This window comes from Ruditapes philippinarum, unplaced genomic scaffold (genome assembly GCF_026571515.1).
Source record: "Ruditapes philippinarum isolate M1 unplaced genomic scaffold, ASM2657151v2 ctg5850_1_1_1_1, whole genome shotgun sequence".
NCBI classification, from domain to species: Eukaryota; Metazoa; Mollusca; class Bivalvia; order Venerida; family Veneridae; genus Ruditapes; species Ruditapes philippinarum.
The window spans coordinates 687-6,766 of NW_026865711.1; the positions used below are offsets into that span (position 1 = coordinate 687).

General features: G+C 35.2%; 1 long non-coding RNA gene across 1 annotated transcript; it reads right to left on the minus strand.

Annotated features, from left to right (window-relative positions):
* Positions 1–2,148: 2,148 nt before the first annotated feature.
* Positions 2,149–5,900, minus strand: LOC132730054 (uncharacterized). Its single transcript, XR_009625712.1, has 4 exons — positions 5,786–5,900; positions 5,252–5,326; positions 4,238–4,328; positions 2,149–2,268 (listed from the first exon to the last, which is right to left on the minus strand). It is a non-coding gene; the product is annotated as an uncharacterized LOC132730054 (long non-coding RNA).
* Between the last annotated feature and the right edge of the window lie 180 nt (positions 5,901–6,080).

Sequence of the window (6,080 nt, forward strand, 5' to 3'; positions counted from 1 at the left end):
TTCGACGGCTTTTTGCCCCCCCCCCCCCTTTTTTGAGGCCTCAAACAGTGAAAAAATGCCCTATTTGGGCCCCAAACACTGTCTTTTGTTTGAGAAATGTTGTTAAAAAAAGTGACCATTTTTTCGGCGCCGTCCCCCATCCAAATATTACATCAGGGGCTTGCCAGAAGGGGATGTGCCCCCTTCTGTTTGGGGGGTTTGAAGGGGGCGGAGTCCCCTCATCGCCAAGAAAATTTTGGACTTGTGAGAGGCTTAAAATGACCCCAGGTTGATCATAAGGTAACGTGTAACCAACGCTGAAAAGCCTTTGACTCTATCTCAATCCCTTGAGAAGTTGCAGCACTTTGAAATAAATTTTGATGGAAAAAATGGAGGCAAAAAAGTGATTTTTGGCAATTTTGAGATGTCCCCTCGTTGCCATGGTAACAGGAAATTTAAGACTGAGCATGTCGTTACAAAGGCAATGGTCCAGTCAACATTTGTGCCAAGTTTGATTAGTATTGAAGCATTTTTCATAGTTTCATAGCAGTTTGAACTTGTAACAGGAGGCTTTTCAGTGAAAATGACCTTTTTTCACAATATGCTCATGGGGGAAAGGGTTAACTAAAAAAATTATAAATGTTACAAAACAACAATTTTTCACCAAAATTAGGTAAAAGACCACATGTTAACATGGGAAATCTAGATTTTGGGTGATTCCAAGGTTTTTCATCATTTTATGTTAACCTTTTCCCTTATATAAGCGTGTTTCGACGGCTTTTTGCCCCCCCCCCCTTTTTTTGAGGCCTCAAACAGTGAAAAAATGCCCTATTTAGGCCCCAAACACTGTCTTTTGTTTGAGAAATGTTGTTAAAAAAAGTGACCATTTTTTCGGCGCCGTCCCCCATCCAAATATTACATCAGGGGCTTGCCAGAAGGGGGATGTGCCCCCTTCTGTTTGGGGGGTTTGAAGGGGGGCGGAGTCCCCCTCATCGCCAAGAAAATTTTGGACTTGTGAGAGGCTTAAAATGACCCCAGGTTGATCATAAGGTAACGTGTAACCAACGCTGAAAAGCCTTTGACTCTATCTCAATCCCTTGAGAAGTTGCAGCACTTTGAAATAAATTTTGATGGAAAAAATGGAGGCAAAAAAGTGATTTTTGGCAATTTTGAGATGTCCCCTCGTTGCCATGGTAACAGGAAATTTAAGACTGAGCATGTCGTTACAAAGGCAATGGTCCAGTCAACATTTGTGCCAAGTTTGATTAGTATTGAAGCATTTTTCATAGTTTCATAGCAGTTTGAACTTGTAACAGGAGGCTTTTCAGTGAAAATGGCCTTTTTTCACAATATGCTCATGGGGGAAAGGGTTAAGCAATTACCTCTTTATTTCTTCCCAAAGTAAAGATTTCCTCTATATTTTACCCCTATAGAGCAATAATCTCTATATAACACCAACATTATTTCTTCTCAAAGAAAAGATTTCCATTTTCATCACATACCCTTGCCGCTTTTACGACTCCGTAAATTACTCGGTCGTTCATATATTTTTTTGACGTGATGTCATTTGCATTATACAAACATAGCGTTTAGATGTGCTAAATGTTAACATTAAACTATAGGCATGTCAATTGAAAATATTTCTTTTTCACTTCAACCAGTCTTTATTTTCAGTATATGTGATATAAAAGAATATTACATTCATGTAAGTTCAATACTAAATTTATTGAACTTGTTGAATAAAATAATGTTAGGGCTCGACAGAGCCTTTCACAATATAACTTTATTCAACTCGGTTTCTGTGGTCTCATCATAAAAGCAATTAAAGACAAGATACATATATTCAAAATTGACCAATCCAATCGCACCTTACTTTTAAAATTGTTCAATCAAATCAGAATTTAAATTTCGTAAGTGCAAAGTCAACCGATCAGAAAGGCCGTTAGTACTTTAAGTGGCAGAATACAGAACAGGACCTTGAACCCCTGGATTACTAGTCCAGGTAAATTATCAACTGGACCAGAGACCCACTCCAAACTTATAATTCTAACAACTTACTTCAATTACCGACAACATAAATATTTCTTTCAAAATTGACCAATGCAATAATTATTGCACCTTACTGATTTCCTTTTAAAATTGTCCAATCAAATCAGAGTTTAAATTTCTTAAGTGCAAAGTCAACCAATCAGAAAAAAGGTAACATAATGTATTTATTTACCCAGAAGCCACTTCATCCTCATCCAGCAATCTGAGCCTCTTCTTTTCCTCCCTTTCCTTTAGAATAACCTGTAATTATAGTGTAAAGTTAAAGGGACTCCACTGAGGTTTAAAGGGACTCCACTGAGGTTTAAAGGGACTCCACTGAGGTTTAAAAGCCTAAAAACACAACATTTGAATTTCTTACATGAATGAGCTTGGGCACTTTTAACAGAAATATATGCAAATATAGTCAAGAAATATACTTTGAAATAAATTGAAAATCGTATTTTTATGCTATTCTTACCCTGATTTGAATGAAAAGCGTTTAAACGCTTTTCATTTTGGGTAATTTTTTTACAATCAGAACAATTATTCTGGAAGATAACGAGGTGCCAAATGATCTGAAATTTTGTACAAAGATTAGTGTTCTAAACCTACATCAAATGGAACATTTATCTGGAAAAGATATTTTCATTCCCATCATGTCAAAAAACCTCAGTGGCGTCCCTTTAAAGGGATACTCCGGCAAATTAATGACAAAAAAATATTAAAATGATCTTATGAACTTAAATCACGCTAAAATGAGGGTTATAAATGAGGGCTTCAAATGAGGGCTATAAACAAGAGGGCCATGATGGCCCTGAAATCGCTCACCTGTATAAAGGCCCCCGGGGCGGGGCTAATTTTAACCCAGGGGCTTTTATTTGAACAAACTTGGTAGATCCCCATTTGAAAATGTTTCATGATAAATATCTAAGCTCTAGCTCTAAGAAAATTTTTAAGTTTTTACTATACACATATAGTGAAAAACAATGACCCCCCCCCCCCCTCTGTGCGGGCCAATTTTGTCCCCAGGGCTTTTTATTTGAACAAACTTGGTAAACACTCACTAGAAGATAATTCATGTTTAATATCTAAACTCTAGCTCTTTGGGCTTTTTACAGAACATTTTTTAAGTTTTTTACTATATAATAATATACATAAAAGGAAAATAAATGATCCCGGGGAGGGCCAATTTTTTAACCCCAGGGCCCTTAATTTAACAAAAATGGTAGACACCCATTAGAAGATGTTTCATGCTAAATATCTTAGCTCTAGCTCTTAAGATTTTTTAAAAGAAGATTTTTTATGTTTTAACTATATATATATAAAAGGAAAAGCAATGACCACCTGGGGCGGGGCCAATTTTGACCCAAGGGCTTTATTTGAAAACAAACTTGTTAGACCCCCTAGAAGATGTTTCATGCTTAATAGCTAAGCTCTAGCTCTCTGGGTTTTTTTAAAAGAAGATTTTTTAAGTTTTACTATATGCATATAGGTAAATCAATGACCCCCTGGGGCGGGGGCAATTTTGACCCCAGGGCTTTTATTTGAACAAACTGGGTAGACACCCATTAGAACATGTTTCAAGCTAAATATCTTAGCTCTAGCTCTTTGAGTTCTTTGAAAGAAGATTTTTAAGGTTTTACAATATGCATATAGGGAAAAATCAATGACCCCCCCCCCTGGGGCAGGGCCAATTTTGACCCCAGGGCTTTTAATTGAACAAGCTTGGTAGACACTGACAGAAGATGTTTCATGCCAAATATCTAAGCTTTACCTCTTTGGGTTTTTAAAAGAAGAAATTTTTTAAGGTTTTACTATATGCATATAGGGAAAATCAATGACCCCCTGGAGCGGGGCCAATTTGACCCCAGGGCTTATATTTGAACAAACTTGGTAGATCACTGACTAGAAGATGTTTCATGCCAAATATCTAAGCTCTACCTCTTTGGGTTTTTATAAAGAAGATATTTTAAGTTTTTTCTTTCGGTTGCCATGGCAACCAGAGTTCTGCATAGAATTAAATTCTTTGAACAATTTTTAAAGTGACCACCAAAAGAAACACTCCTGTGAAGTTTGGATGAAATTGGCCTAGTGGTTTATGAGGAGTTGTCATTTAAAGTATAAAAAAGTTTACGACGGACGCCGGACGAAAAGCGATCACAAAAGCTCACCCTGTCACTTTGTGACAGGTGAGCTAATAAGGACTACAAATGAGGGCAAGACATCTTACCTTCTTCAGTGGACTGGGTTTCTTTATTTTTGGCCGTCTCTCTTTCTTTACCTCTCTTTATGGCTGGTGCACTGGAATCTAAGGCATTAAGCTGTAAAAAAATAGACAAATGGAGAGAAAAATTAACTAAAGGAGTTAAAGATAGACAAAAGGAGTTTAAAATAAACTAAAGGAGTTAAAAATAGACAAAAGGAGTTTTAAAAATAGACAAAAGGAGTTCTTTATTTCCGGTTAGTTGATAATTTTTTAACAAGATTTCTCTAGCTAAGTTATTATTATTTCTGGTTTACATGGTTTAAAGGCACATTGATGCCTCAGAAATTTTTTCAATTCTTTAGAACTGACAAACATGCGTTTAAATATGTTTTCATAATGGATTTAGAGCATGTTAGATGTTTAACAATTGAAGAAAGTAGCGTTGAACATGGGGGTAATGTGTTGTAAAGATAGCGAAATGTAAACAAAGTAGTATTGTGACTTCCATACAAAATACTCACTTATGATTATACAATTGCCATTAGAGCAAAAGAAGTAAAAGAGAGTTCATATATAACAGGGATTTTTTCGGCTTATTTTTATATTCAGTCATATCCCAACTAAAAATAGTATATAATTTTCCCAATCCACTGGAAATTTTTTCCCAAATGAAATTTACAAAAAAAATTATTGAATAACAAACTCTAAAATCTTTGAAAATAAGAGGTTTTTCACTGTTTATGATGCTTTAATGTTTATAGTTAATGAGCATGTTATGGGAGACTGTAACAAGACAAGAAAAATAAACAGTTTTTGAGAAATAAGAATGAAAAGCAATTCTGAAGGCATAATGGGCCTTTAAATAAATTCAGTATTGAACCTATTTTCATTCATTTTCCTCTAGTAAACTGTAGAAAATAATACTTATTGATTTTAATTCATCTTTTTTAGCAAAAACAAACATAATGAGCCTTTAAATAAATTCAGTATTAAACCTTTTTTCATACAATTTCCTCTAGTAAACTTTAGAATACTTACTGATTTTAATTCATCTTTTTTAGCAACGACCGGCTTCGCATCTTTCTTGGGGGGTGGTGTCTGCTCCTTCTTTGACTGTAAAAGAAAAAACAAAATTCCATAAAAAAAGCGTGCATAATTTTTTTTTATAAATATTAGAAATACTTATGGAAAATGTGCCAATTGCATGGCCAGCAAAAGTTAAAATGAAAATGTACAAATAACAAAACATACATTAGGCCTAAAAAAAAAAATTAAGTTTGTTTCTGGTAACCCGACCTGTCAGCTTAATTTTTCCCCTGCACCGCAACTTTTTACAGACTACTCAACCATATGGTCTCTTTCCAGTGTGGCGAGGTTAACAAAACTCATACACACAAATTTTTACAGACTTTACAAAAAAAAAAAAAAATCAATAATTTTACCAACCAGGTCTGGGTGTAATGGAATCGATGCTGAATCATACCTTACCACTAAAAAAAGCCCCCCCCTACTGACACATCATTTTTTAGGAGATGTTACCAAAACAAACATATTTTTTTTCCTATGCCTTACCTCGAGCGCATCAATTAAGGCACCAAAGTCGTAGGTTATTGGCTGTTTAGATTTTTTACCACTTTGAGCAGCAGAAGACTGTTGTGCTGGGGCGTGGCCTGAGAAGTCTTCAAAAATACCTGAAAACCAAAAACACAAGTAACAAGTTTTCAGTGAAAAGAAAAAAAAAAATTTAAAGAGCCCCTTGTCATTAAAAATTTTATGTACTCCAGTAAAATTGATGTGATAATATCAGCTATGTACCCTAAATTTAGTAATATTTGCTCAGCCAAACTTTTGTGAAATCGACACTTTG